The following is a 14,903-nucleotide window of genomic DNA, read 5'->3' on the forward strand; positions in this document are numbered from 1 at the left end:
TGCAATTACTGGTCAGCTCTCCAGGACTCAGGGAAAGCTTTGTCTAAGTAAGGATTTCAGGATCATCATTTCAGTGTTACCAAGATGAATCTAAAATACCAGTGGTTCTTACTCTGGATTTCCATTCAGCTGACTTGGAGGGTTTTTTACTGTGGATTTCTGCTGAAAACAGCATTATGCTCCTTAAGAGATGGCAAACATTTTGACCTTTCCAGCTACATGAGTGGGAGTCAGCCTTCCAAAATCAGTCTAAGAAACTTACAAAACAAGTTGAACTGTCTCTAGTAAAATGCAATTGTAGAAAAAACTCTAAGCAAGATAAAGCTGAATTCAAACAGCATAAAGATGTAATGTGAATCTGGAATCCCTTCGTTACCCTCAGTATCATGTAACTTAAGCCTTTTTAAGGACACCAAGAGGAGAGTCAGTCAGCAAACTTGTTTTTTTTTTTTCCTGCTAATTCACTGAGATGACTGCACTCAGCAGGATTTGGTGAGGGGTTTTACTTTACATGTCCATATAGTGACCTGGATCTTGGTCACAAATCTGGCTAATTAATAGCAAATTCTAAGCTGTTACAAAATTGAACACTTGCTGGTGGGGTTGCATCCTCAAAATTCAATATGAATCAATATTTAATTTCAATTTCCACCTTTTTAGTATGTCATCACTCATCCATATATGGAAGCAGACTATCCCCCTCCACGTTGTGATTAAGGATGCATTAATGTTTTGTTTATACTGTGATCCACCCTAAGCTTTTGTTCAAACTTGCAAAGACCCCATGTTTTATTCTCCAGTGAAGACTCTTTTTTTTTTATATATATATTAATATATGCCTCATTTGGTCAGCACTTGAAATTTAAAAAGTTACCACATAAAAGCAAGTGTGAAGTTCAAAGGCAAGTGAACTGAGGGATATCAAGAGACAGGTTACATGGGAATTTAAACATGTTCAGTTTATGGATCTGAAAATAAGTTCAATCACTGCACTGAATTCAATATATTCTTGCTGCAGAAGCCAATAGAAAGACCGTCTTTCTGTTTCAACTTTCATAAGCTAGTATAGCCTGTCTTATTGTATTTTGAAAAAAAAAAAAACCACTTAAATCATCTTCATATTCTGTGAAGTTCATCTTTAATTTTAATTGTGTATGTGGACTTCAAAATGTTTAAAAATATTTAAAGCAGAAAATTATTACATCAGAAATAAGGATTTCTGTTTTGGTTCAGAATCTGTACTGTGGTATAAATGGGATTCCATTCTCAGTGGGTGGAGAAACAAGATCAGTGTTTCAAGTTCAAATTAGAATCAATGGGATTGCATTGCTTTAATTTTTTATGTTCTAAAATATTTTCTTTATGCTCCAAAATATTTAAATGCTTTTAAAAACATTACTTTTGGATGTTACATATTTACAGACCATAATAGTATTTAATGTGTCTTTTTCTAATCTAAACCTCTAGATTTTGAAGTAACCTGAAGATGGTTCCTAAAATGTTAGTTCCCTTTTTAAGTGATCATTATTAAGAAAGTATTTAAAGCACACTTTTAACATTTCAAATTGTTTAAATCATATATATCCCCTTGCTAGGAGGGATTTGTTGTTCAGTCAATAGGTTATTTTCCAGTTATCTTAATCCTATTCTAAATGGGATTTATGTGCAAGAGAAGAAATGGACCAGCTGTCATTTTGTCTGTCCCTTAAGCCTGCTTCACCAATAGGAGTATCCACGGTGTTGTAGGTTAGATCAGTGAATCTGAACAGCTGTGTTTGCAGTCCATGGGATTCTTGGAACAAGGTTTTTCAGAACTTGCCTGTCAGAAATATATCCAGAGGAAACTGTCAACCCATTCTGCAAGTTTGAGCAGAACTGTGGCTGGCAACTGTATTATTTTCCTTTTGACAGAACAGATTCGCTCAGTTATGTAGAAAATGTTTGTTGGATCACATGATGAGTCATACAGGTTGGATGTTTTTGGCTTCATTTCTTCCGTTGTTCATTTCAATTTTGTGCTGGGTACTTAATGTAGGAGAAATAATGAGAATCTAAAGCACAAGGTGAAACAGTTGCATTATGAAGTCTTAAAGAAAAATGGGTGGGAATTTAGAAGAAAGCCATATCTTGAACCATAATCTAGAAGCAGAACCACAGACGCCCTTTCACAGCTGGAAATGCATGTTCCATTGTCCGTTTCTGGAGCAAAGTCTGAGTACTGGCATGGAAAAACTCCCATCACTTTAGAACTGTAGTGGCTGTCCCTGGCCATGCTCTACAGACAAACGCATCCTCAGTTCTACCCTTACTCGTTGCACTGGGGTTTCTTTTCAAACAAATCATTAACCTAATACATATACAATGAGTTATAGGTTACTGTAGTAGTAAACAATTGCTTCTAAGAATCATCATCTCATTAAAGGTAAGGACCGTGAAGCTTTCACTTTTTGAAAGACATATTTGAAGTGAATGGAGTTGATCAGATTGTTATCAGTTGAAAACACAGCTTATACTTTTTTTTTCTTTTGAAAGACTTTCTCTTTAGCTATATGTTATTTCCCAAAGAAACAAGTTTGTCTCAGTCAAGGGCTGGTTTAATGCCTTCAAAGCTGAAGGCCGTTTCCACCATTAGTCTGCAAAGTACTTCCAGCTGTTTCAGTCAACAGTGTTTTCATGTTGCAGAATAAGGAGCAAACAGCTTTTGTCTAGGGTACAGCAGCTAAAGAACTCTTTTGGGGTTCATCTTGGTGCTATTGTACTTTTTTTGGCTAAAAAGCTGCAGACAGGTTCACTTCTCAGTGACGGAAAACTCGGGCCTCAGTAAATAAAAAGTTTGAAGTTCAGAGAAAGAGTACTAGCCAGAAGCAGCACCTATTGCATTAAATTTGTTTTACTTTAACTAGATTTCTTTCATATTATAAAGAACATATTTTCTTGTATCCATCAAGTCACAAATTCCAATCTAAACTGGAAGGTGTTTCATGAAAAATGTATGTTAATAAAGGGGAAAACAAGCTTTGAATTGATGATAACCTAGAGGAGTGGAGTTATAAACTATCCTCAGAATATAATTTTATAGACATGTCTGCATGCAAATCTATGTTTAATATATATAAAATGATTATTTATGATTTAAGATACTGGGTATCTTTATTGGTACTTGTTTAAATATTGCATCTAGGGATATATGTAACTAAGACTAGTTGTGTGTAGCAAGTCCATGGGAGACTTTCTCATTGTTTTTTATTTCTGTGGCTCATACATCTATGGCTTTCTAGTCTCTCAGTTTCTGTTGGTCACTAAATCTTTAATGCCACGTTTAACATGTGGGATTGCTTGACCCTTATCAGGTGAATAAAATTTAAGATTCTTTCTTTTATACTTTAGTCAGAATCCAGATTATATTAGCCAGTATGCTTGAAGATATGTAATAAAGCAGGGTGAAAAAGAAGAAAAAAAGCCTCCTATCTCTCCACCAAATCATACAATATTAGAAATTTAAAAATGTGTGTACATTTTTAGGCTAAGAAGAAGTTCATAACAAAAACTGCCAGCTCTCAGGAAGGATTAAACTTTTACCTTGAAGGTAAATTTTGAAGTAGTAATTCCCTACTAGGCAGGTCTTTCAACTTTAGAAATTTCTTGGATCCTCTCACTGAAAGAAAACAATATCAGAGTATCTCAGTTTTATACTCATTTATGAAGCTAAATACTACCTGCTTTGCTTGTTTGAGTAGACACACCCTGAATCTCTGTGAGGAAAAGCCTTGAACTATTATGTTTCAGTTGGTACAACTCCCTTCCTGTTGCTATTCATAATTATGAATATATTAAGCCTTTAAAATCAAACTAAAGAAACAGCTGTTGGTCATTGCCTTCAACTGTTTTAAAAGCATTTATTATTAAGCCTTTAAAATATTAAGCCTTTAAAATCAAACTAAAGAAACAGCTGTTGGTTATTGCCTTCAACTGTTTTAAAAGCATTTATTATTTTAATCATATTTTATAATAAATCTGCTTGTCAGATATCTTCCAATATTGTAGAGAAGTTTTAGAATGCAGCTCAGGCTCTGCTGTCTCTTCTGTGGTAGGTGTGTATACCATATGCATAGTGGAGCCAAGCTACAAATGCCATTATGCTAAATGCAGATGATGTTGCACGTATTTTTGAAAATTACACAGTAAACTTTGTCAACGTTTATTGATTAGTTTTTGATTAGTTAAAACATGTTTTTTGTAGCTTTTTTCATGTTCCCAGACACTTGTAAATTCTTGGCCTTATTTGTTTTGGAAATGTTTATGAAACTCTGAATGTTTGTGGTTTTCCACAGCAGCTTTAACAAACTCTGTTGTCTCTCATTTAGAAATCACACTTCAGCACTTTAGTGAATAGCTGAAGTATCGTTACTATGATGATATTAAATGTGAGATTAATGGAATGTGTTCAGGTGCCTGGATAAGTGATAAGATTGTGTGGGGTTTTTTTGTGTGTAGGTTTGGTGTGGGTGTTTTTTTTTTTTCTTTTAATGTAAACTTAAAACCACAAAGACTCTGAAATACTCAGGATCAGAGCCTTAAACATGTTGTGGAATGCATTGCTTGCAACCCAGCATTTTCCAACTGCTGTAGATACGCGCTTCTAAGAATAGTGCAGAGTTTTAAATCCTACCCAGCCAACTGCGTGGGGAATTTTTAGCAGGGCTCTGAGAACCAGCTTTAGTGGTTGTGTGGTTTGGTTGTGTTCCATTAAGCGAAACCAAATACCCCATAACCAGGGCCAAATCGTGGGGAAAGTAACAAAACTTACATGGGTACTTGCTGTCCATAGACAAGTAAACTCCATGACATATTCTCGTGATTCTTGTTCTCTGATGCTCTTGGAGAACAGAAAGAGAACAGTAGTGGCGGTTGGGTCCAACAGGCCTCGGTAGGATTGCAGAGAAAAATTATGGCCTTGCAGATGTATTTTTGTAAGCGCTTTGTGCCAGATGTGGCTTCTCTGAGTACAAGTGCTGGTGGTCAAAGCCTTGAAAGTATAGGTGATTTGTCTAGAAGACAGACCTGAAGTAGGAATTACTTAGGAGAAAACCTTTCTTCTGGAGCTGGGGGCCTGGCAGAAGGGGCAGAGACAAGACCGGAGGTGGTGAAGCCATTTAGCAAGTTTCCCTGATGAACAAACTCTTGTTTGCAGGCTGAAGAATGGAAACTGTGCAGGTTACATCAGCTGATTCCCATTTCCTGAGGCATGGGCAGGGTGCTCACCCTGTTTCCCTGGGAAGCTGCCTAACCAGCCTCTGCCCGTAGCAAGGTCTGCCCTGAACACTGCAGCTCTGGTGTTCTGCAAGATGGGATGAACCTTATCTGATAGCTTTCAGCAGAGCAAAGAGGAATTACTGCATTCTGCACCTGCAGTTCCAACCACTTTCTTCCATCTGACTACCCTGTGAACCAATTGAATTTGCTAATCTGTCAGGAAAGCAATTTAAATATATGTTATATATATAAAATATAATAATTATTAAAAAAAAAAAGATGACCAAACCAAAACACAAACAAAAAACTCTTAAACCCCAGAATAAATGATCTCTGCTATGCCAGTGAGCTTAAAGGGAGATGAGCAGTAGCAGTAGGGAGTACAAAGGAATGAATTCTGTCTGGGAGATGGGATTCTTTTGGCAGCAGTGAGTTGCTAGATGAACTCAGCCATCTTGTGGGCCTCAGGCTTACCTTACCACAGTGTGCCAGGGACCATGAGAAACCTTAGACTGATGTGTATAATAAGCATGTATGTTTGGCTATTTATCTGAAACTCGAAACTGCCGTGCAAACATGATGACCTCAGACCCTGGCAATCCTTCCTGTGCTTCCAGATACTCAGTATCCTGCCCTGTGGGTGGGCAAAAAATATCTCACATACAATTTGTTTTGCGTAAACGTTTCCAAGTATTAATGGAAAAAACACAGGATAAGATTATGCAAACCTTTATTGTTAGCGGGACTGATAAGATTATTTATGGCAGATAACACTTGTTGCAAGTACAAGCCTATTTTCTTCAATGAAGAAGACCTATCTTTTTTGCTGAGGAGTTTGTTATTTGGAAGCAGTAGCTGAGAAAAACTCCCGACTTGTCAGTCATTTGAACTGTGAACTTCAGCTGTCTCCTGTTTGTTTGCAGTGCCGGGTAGGTCATCCGAATAACACGGGGACTCGAGCGGGATGGCTGACGCCTGCTACAAGGAGCACTGCGCGATACAGCGCGAGCAGCTGGAGCTGAACAGTCATTCAGATGCCTGTGACAGTGTGTCACCAACATACGTCTTTCAACAGATTTGAATATTTCACTTCTGCTTCTCATAGCACTATATATTTACCTAACCCCTTACCTTTGAGTGGTGATTATTAACTAGGCGCAAAAAAACTTGGTCTGATATGGTTTCCTTTATTTTTCTTGTAAGATTTGATTGTCAGGATTTCAGACCTGTTTCATAGCTACATTGTCTTACCAGAAATAAGATAATAATAACTTTCTGCTTTTCACCTGAATCTGAAGTAGATCCTCTGAGTGGTATCTGTTTGCTTGGTATTCGCTAGGGGGAAATTACATGAGCAATCTGAACTGATCCAGTGGCTGTGTGGCACTGAAAAGAGGCATCCTTGCCTCTCAGTCCTGGACGTGTGTCCCCACAGCTTACTTGTCTGTCTGCTTGCTGAATCCACTCACTATGCTGACAGGGATCTAACCCAGCAAAAAGGTGGCTATTGCTGAGCTAGTGAGTCCAATCATTGGCCAGGCACATCTGATGAGTGTCAAAACATGGTAAAGGAAGAGGGTAGAGGGTGGATCTGTGGCTACTGGAAAATGCCAAGTGGGGGGAAAGGGCAGTGGAAGAGGAGTGAGGAGTAGGAAGAAAGGGAAGTGGTGGTAAACTCTTAGATAAACTAAACTGTTAGTATAAATAGTATAAATTTACATTTACAGACTATTTAACACAATGTGTGGAAACTTTATTTTTCTTCCACCTGAAGGCTGAATAGACCTTTCAAACACTGTGTTGGTAGATCAAAGGTTAATATTTTATCACCATTCATGAATAATGCAAAAAAATTATCTGGCCACGAGTTCCATGAAAAGAATATTTTTGGGAATATAAAAGCTCTTTTCTTGTCATATCAGCTGTGGACTGTTTTTTTTACCCGGTGACATCAGGAAAGCCAAGCTAATCTGCAGCTCCTTAATTAGATGTAATTTCTGAAGAGTCTCTTTGCAAATTTCTCTTCAGCCTAGCAAGCAGGACCTTTGGTTGTTTGGGAGATCCATTATAGTCTTTGTGTAGATTTCTCACTGTCCAAATGCACCTGGAGACTGATGGCTTGTGAAGGCTGGAGTTGGATGCTCTTTTAATAATCTATTTTAGTGAAGGATTTTTACGTTTGAAAATGTCATTGCATTTATCTTGTAGGTGAAATGACTCCTTGAAAAGGGTTTTGATGCATAGTGTTAATCTGGGAAAGGAACTTGTCAGGTAGTTTCTTATTTCACAAAGTATTACAATGGCTTCCTCTAAGGGGAATCTAGCTCTATTCTCAGACTTACAGGTAATGGAGTTAAGAGACTTCAAGAAGTCAGTTCTTGGGGTTTCAGTTAGAAGCTTAATTCATGTTTCTTTCTTGTAATCATCACTGGATTGGACAGAACTCATTTTGCTGTTTGAAAAAAAAAAAAATCAAAAACAGCCTAGCAGTTCTAGTTAAGTGCTATTATCCTTTAATTTAGTTGGTCTGTTCTCTTATTCTGGTTAATGCAGCTCAGGATTGTAACAAAAAATTGTCATTATCTCATGGCTGCTCAGCACTTGTATGACAAGTTTTCTGTTTCCAGTTTCCAGTGGACCATCGGCAATGGGAGAAGAACCAAGGAATGAGCAGCACACAGTGTAATCTGTCCTTTCACTGAAGGAACACGTCAGGGTAAGTGTCAACATATTTTCACATAGTTTATACTTCAAACACCAGTAAAAAGCTAGTAATAAATTTATTTAAGCATGTATTTTCTGTATTATATATATATTATATATATATTAGTATATGTGTATTTTCTGCTGAGATTTGAGAGTGGTTTTTATTTAAATACCCTTTCTCCAGTTGTATGAAGTATATGATATGTTCATGTAGGTTCATGTTAACATTTGATTCTCTTAGGGGACAGCCGCTTATCTAAGTATTGCTTGGAACTTAAGCCATAGATCTCAATAACTCTTACACTGATTTATTATTGAGCTGTTTGATGTTATAGCTCAGAAATTGAACAGCTGCAGTTAGATCAAACAACTTCAATAACATCAGTTTGGACCTCTAGCTAGTAGAGGAAGGAGCTTTTGGGCCCTAATGATCTATCTGAAGGAAATGTCAGATGAAACACAGCTGAGGGACCTTAGTTCTTTTTAGTCCTAAGAAATGTCATAGAGCAAGGCCTTATTATTCAGAATCAGTTATTTTTACCAGTATGAGATTTATTTTATGGCTGACACATTTTCATTTAAAGTGTGTTGCTCATACATAGAGACTTTCATACCTTTTGAATCATATATGCTTATTTCTTATACAATCTCTTAGCTCTTCATTAGTTTCATAGTTCTGTAAATATCTCAGTTAAAAATACTGATAGGCCATGATTTCAGGTTCCCATTTTGATTACTGGTTCTAGTACAGTAGATGAGATAAAATAAAAATGAATTTGCATTTTTTAAGTGTACTTGCCACCGCCACCACAAGTTGAACAATTTCTGTAGTTAAGTGATGTCTTGAGGGTTACCTGTTCTTAACAGAGGCAGAAAATGGCTTTTGAAGTAATCGTTTGACTTCAGAGTACTTCAGAAACAAGTTCCCCTTATTGTGAGATCTGATCAGTGGCTTTCTGAAGCTGGGTTAAGACAATTTTTTTAAGATATGTGCATGAATTCTTCAGTATTGCACCATAGATCAGAAAAGGAGCAATTTCTACACATTACCACAACTCTTAGATATGTTTAGCTTAGTTTATGTTCAGGTTGTGACGTTGGGACCTGTCCTGAAAAACCAGTGCAGGTGTGTGTTTGGGATGTTCAGAGCTGTGTTGGTGTTCTGTGCTTGCACTGACTGTGTTGTCCAGAGCTGAGCTAATGCTGCCAGTTGCTTGCTGCCATATGTAAATCAGCAATTAAAACTGACAGTGCAGGTAGTGGAACAGGTTTGTTCAGTGGTTTCTGCTAGGGGTTAAAACAACTCTTCTAACCCCCCATTCCTTTGACTGCAGCCTTTTGTCTTAATTGCTTTATTATTATGATAGTGTCAGCAAAACCAAGCTGCCAGCTGGTACTTTCTCCAAACGGCGTCTGCTTTCCAAAAAACCTTGTGTGAGCCTCAGCCTCTGTCTCTTCCTCCCACTTCTCCCAGACATTATCCTAATCCTCAATCTTTCTCCTATCCTATATTAATCCTCTAAACCCTGAGCAGATCTGTTCTCCTTTGTCAGTGTTTGGTGTGGCAGGTCCCGCTCTGCAGGGTGCAGCTCTGTGTGCATGGGCTGCACTCACAGGCTGCAGCCAAACTGACCACTGTGTGAACCCCAGTTTAATTGTCCCTAACCTAGGCCATTAGGAAACCCTCAGAGCGGATTTAAGTGCTCTGAGAACGTTCTGAAAATATTCCTTACATACTGGTTCCTTAGGTTGTGTTGTGTATAATGTTTATGGTGTAGGACTGTCACTGAGTGAGTGAAATTAAATGCCAGGTTTGAAAATGACATGAATAATACAAGAATAAATGTACAGGACATACTTTGAAAGATCATGAGCATGACTGAAGCAACCAGTATTTTATTCTGGTTATGTAGAGCTTTCAAAGAGAAATGTAAAACAACGAAACAACTCTTCTGGTTTCTTTACTAGAAAATTACTTTCAAGTCTCTAATTAACCTTTTCTTGGAAGTACTGAGTCACTTGTGGTTTTCTGTTTCCTGTAGGTAAAAGCTACCTGTAGTGTAGCTTGTCAAAAACATTTGGTATGAAAGGCAAATATACTAGAGACTGCCACAAATCCTCCTGTGCTAAATCAACACTTTCAGATGCACTTTCTGTTCTGCTTGCTTTTTTTTTTCCCTCCCCATATATTTCCATCGGCATGCTTTGAATGAATCCTACAGCCTATTATCCTAGATTAACCTCTTAGCTGTATTTTTTTAATCTAGTTTTGCCTTTACTTACTTGACCTTTTGAGTGATTAGCCAACAAACTTTGGTCTGATTTACAGGAACACTCCCAGCTGGTGAGACAATGACTATTCTCTCTAATTTATGGTTACCTCTAATATATAGATACCACCAGTTTCAGTTATGGAAATGGAATAAGAATTATTTTAATTCTTTGGCTTGTATATCTTTGATTATTCAATTATTGTGTAATTTAATGATTCTAAATAATTGCATGCTTCTGAATAATGAAAAAGTTTACAACAATTCATGAACAAGGTCCCATCTCTTTCCATGTAGATATAGGATGATTAATGAACAGTTTGAGATCTGTCCTGTATTCTCACTTATCTGTAGGCTAAATTAGTAGTCTGCCTGGGTTAATCTCAGCACTTTGGAAGTTTACAGAGAGTCTCTCATGGCATCTGCCTCTAGTCTGCTTAATTATAAAACAGTTAGATTTGTCTGATCGGGGTGTATGTGTTTTTTGTTCGTTTTTTTCTTTCCTTTCAAGCTCTGGTTTGCAAGCCTTCCATCAGTAACAAAAAAAGCATTATGTAGGAATAGCTGGAGATCTCTATTTTCCTTTGGGACAGTAGTAGCTGCTACCACAAAACCTTAAAGCCTTGGCTGTGGTTTCTCTCCTTTGCAGATGTCACTTTCTCTTGAATGGTGAGGAATAGTTTTTTCTTCACCATTCTTTAGTATGATAAGTAGAAGTGTAGTCTTCAACAGAAAATGATTTGTTCTCTAGCATATATTGCAGTTTAAAATTCCCGACAGAAATGTGTGTTGCCATTAAAAGAGGTAGCTAATATGACTCAGATATTTTTGGCTTGTCAGTCTGTCATCAGTTCCAGCCAAAGTGTTGGGTAGGCTGATACAAGATCTAATAAGTGACATAGTGAGTACCAATACATGGGAAATAAATTCTTTCGCTCTTATCTTCTCTATTGCCTTTCCCAGAAGTAACATCAAGTTAAATTTTCATTGATACCTTAATTAGGAACTGAATTTACAGAAAGCCAACAGAGATTGTGAGAACAGAGATTGTGAGAGCTAAAGAGTAAAGATGAAAGTTCACTGGCATGGGGTGATCTGGAACATGACCAGACTGTGTGCTCATAACCAACATTCACTTAAATACTGCCAAAAGGCAAAAGAGTGAAGGTGGGAGTAAGACTCTTCCAATAAACTAAATTTATTTAAGATTGATACCTAAACAGTAGGTTTATCTCTTTATCTACCAGTGTTTTGTAACTACTATTAGATGAATGAAGGCAGGTAAAATTATTCAAGTTATTTAGAAACAAATTTCTTAATGAATAATTGAAAACATTGCTTACAGGACAATTTAAAAAGGTATCATATTGATATTTTTTTCAGTTTTCTTCTGAATATTCACACTGCTGGAAGAAATTTTTAAAAAATCTGACACATTCAAATTTGCTATTTGTCACAGGAAGGTGGTGTTTTTGGCAGTTAGCTGTCAATATTATAATAGCATCTACAGTCCTATTGTACTGGTTACAGAACATATTTACAGCACATGTTTGTTGTGACAGTTGTTGAATCCACTTGCTTACAACCTTCTGTGTGGAACTTTGTACATGTTAAGCTGTCTTTTATAATCCAGAAACAGTGATTTTTCAAATGGGGACTGGATTTGTGGGTTGTTTAGTGGTATGAGTAATGAAATGTAAGTGTGAAGCCTCTGTCACTTCACTGTCTTATCACAAGCCTAGATGAAGTGTGAATGAGTTTCTGTAAATCAGGAAAATCAACCTGTTCCACTGTGTATTTCCTGCTTCCTGTCTGACAGATAGACATAATAGTCCTTTCCTAGCTCATGGGAAGGAGCGCCATTATTGATTATGGACAACTCCTTCACAGCCATTTAGATGAGTCTGTATTCAGAAACTAGCCAAAATGATGGTTGGTCGTTTGGTAAAATAAACATATGGGGAAAACAAACAAACAAACAACCTTTAAACAGATTTTTTCACTTACAGATATCTATGCAAAATAGCAATTGCAACTGGACATAGTGATAATGGAATATTGCCAAAACAGTGCTACCAAAATGCAGCCCAGCCCAGCAGAGAGCTGAAACAGCTGCATGATTCCTGTTTGAAAGCCCTGGAAGTCCCAAGCAAGTGCTCACTGTGAAGTATGAGCTGCCTGTGTTTCAGACAGTGTCTCTGTTCTATTTTATTTCTGTTGTAATAGGCTGCTCTGCCTTACTGGTCTCCATAACTTAATCTTTTTAATGAATTGTTTTGGAAGATGCAGACCCAGCAGCAAGCTAATATACTATAGTCATCATTAGCAAATGTGATTTGCCCTTGAATAGTCTCCTATACTAATCATTTTATGTATCACCATCCTTTTTCAGGAGTAGCGCCACTTGCTAAAAGCAACCTGTCTCTGTCAGTTTGCCAAGGGGTCCTGTCGTGTGACTGAGTATCTCACATAAAATGTCTCTGTGCAGCTTGGCTGACTTCACAATTCTTTGCATGCTGAGACTGTTTGAATAGAGTGGTCTGACTATCTTTACAGAGGGCTGTAGTTCAGATCTCATCTAGTGCCCTTTCTAAATCAGCAACCAGACTGATGGTACGCATTAGCAGCTGACAGCACTTGGTTTGGTGATCAGAAGTGACACTTTTCACCCTGGGAGACTGGAGGCTGAGCCAGGGGCTGCCATCAAATTTCTCCTCAGTCACAGCCTGTGCAGGCGGAAAATGCAGACAGTAAGCAGAGCTTCTGGTAAAGCCTTGTCTTCCTGCATTCAGGGTTTCCTTAGGGGTCAGCCTGTTGGCATGAAGATGAACTATCTGTCTGGGAGGAACAGGACTTCTGCAGCTTGGCAGAATCACCATCTCTGTTATATTGCAGCAGTGTCACTGCCTCCGTTTAATCTTTGTGACAAGGATGTTGGCTGCAGCAGGCACAACTGCTATTTACAAATGCATTGCTTGCGTGACAGGCTCAGCACACCAGGGTAGGTTTTCAAGAGGGCTCAGTCAGCTCCTGTGATGCTTACAGCCAGTTTTCTGAAGACCTAGGACAGTGAGCTCCAAACGAAGAGTTGTAGAAACTGCCTCTACCAGCAGTGGAAGAGCCGTTCTGTGGGCAGCAAACACCTATGTGTGCAAGGAGCAACCACAAGTTCTCTTGTTTTCAGAGGGGCTGTTTATTGGCTTTTGAAATAAAAAATGTGACTTGTCAATAACTGAGCTTCTCGTTGGTATTGAATTCCTTCTGCCCTGATAAGTGGTAGTTGTTGTTGGTAGATTATTGTATGGTGTATATACAACACAAGCCACAATATTGGGCAGAAGAGAACACCTCTCTCTAGCTGTCTGTACGTATCGGCAAAGTGTGTATCTGACTGTAAAATCCACAAATCTGGATATTCCCCTTATGCACTTATATCTGTAAATAACCCCTCCTTCTTTCAGAGAACGGACCGCTAACAGCACACAGTCTATACAGAGTCTTTTACAGGCAATGAGGCACCTTGTGATCTGGTCATACAAACACTTGGGCAGGCAATGGTGCCAGCGGTGAGCTTACAAACTAAGAAAATAAAAGGGCCCTTCATTAAAGGTTTGACTTTGAAACTGTGATGTTTCATATGTGCTGCCTTTTCTGATCATGTTAGAGACCTTATCTATACCGGGCAAAGTGCACTGTTAGAAAACACGTATTTAATATACTTTAAATGACAGACCATGATTCAATGCTTACTGTGACCAAAGATCATCTAGAGCTAGCTGGACTGACTTAGCCTTCCACTCCCTTGACTTCAGCTGTAAATAGATAACTTTTTTTTTTTTTTAACAGAGCTATCTGTATTTATTCTAGACAATAGCCGGTTTTGTGGTATTTATAGTGTTGTTGTTTCTAACAATACCTTCCAGTTTGGGGTAGGTACTGAACATTTCACTGTTGGAAAGGTTACAAAATTTAATGGGAAAGGTAAGGCATAGTGGGTCATGGTCCTGAACACACAAAATATGAGAGTAAACGGTTGTTTCTGGTGAGCAGTCATAGGAAATTGTCAGAAAAACATGTCTGGTAGTGGAGATTTTTCTAGGCTATAGGACTGACAGTGAGTGAGATAAGGAGAAAATTAACCCCAGGAAGGGTAATTAAGACCAGAATAAAACAAAAACAAACAAAACCATAGAAAAACATACAGGAAGCCCAGTCCTTGGTTTTGATTAGTCTGATTTGGTTTTACTTTTGGTACTATTTCATGTCTAACTTATAGATGTGCCTCAGTACTGCTGGAAACATTCAAATAGACCATGCTTGAACTTCTGGAAGATATCTCGTTATAAATGTAACCTGAAGAACACATAAAACAGGAAAGAGATCATTAGGATTGGAGACCATGATGAACACTAGGAAAAAACTAACTAATACATGAGAAAGTAAGTTGCTGAAGAAGCAGTATTCATGATCTATAGTTTGGTCTTTTGTCTGGCCATCAGCAGGTACATAATAACAGAGCCTGAAAGCTCTTTGATCAGCAGTTTGGCTCCCACGCTGGGAATGAGGCAAGGCTTGCTCAGCTGATACCTCATTCTGACAAATATATTGAGCTACAGGATGGACATAGAGTAGGAGTCAGTGTGGCATTGGTAAGAACAGTAATAGGGTAAACCT

General features: G+C 38.0%; 1 long non-coding RNA gene across 1 annotated transcript in view; it reads left to right on the top strand.

Annotated features, from left to right (window-relative positions):
- The first annotated feature begins 5,128 nt into the window (after positions 1–5,128).
- The window catches only part of LOC135580127 (uncharacterized), a 106,128-nt gene continuing 96,353 nt past the window's right edge, over positions 5,129–14,903 (top strand). Inside the window, exon 1 of the long non-coding RNA XR_010474361.1 lies at positions 5,129–7,969. This is a non-coding gene — a long non-coding RNA (uncharacterized LOC135580127). The remainder of the gene's footprint in view (positions 7,970–14,903) is intronic.

The sequence above is a fragment of the Columba livia genome, chromosome 8 (genome assembly GCF_036013475.1).
Source record: "Columba livia isolate bColLiv1 breed racing homer chromosome 8, bColLiv1.pat.W.v2, whole genome shotgun sequence".
In the NCBI taxonomy this organism is placed as follows: domain Eukaryota; kingdom Metazoa; phylum Chordata; class Aves; order Columbiformes; family Columbidae; genus Columba; species Columba livia.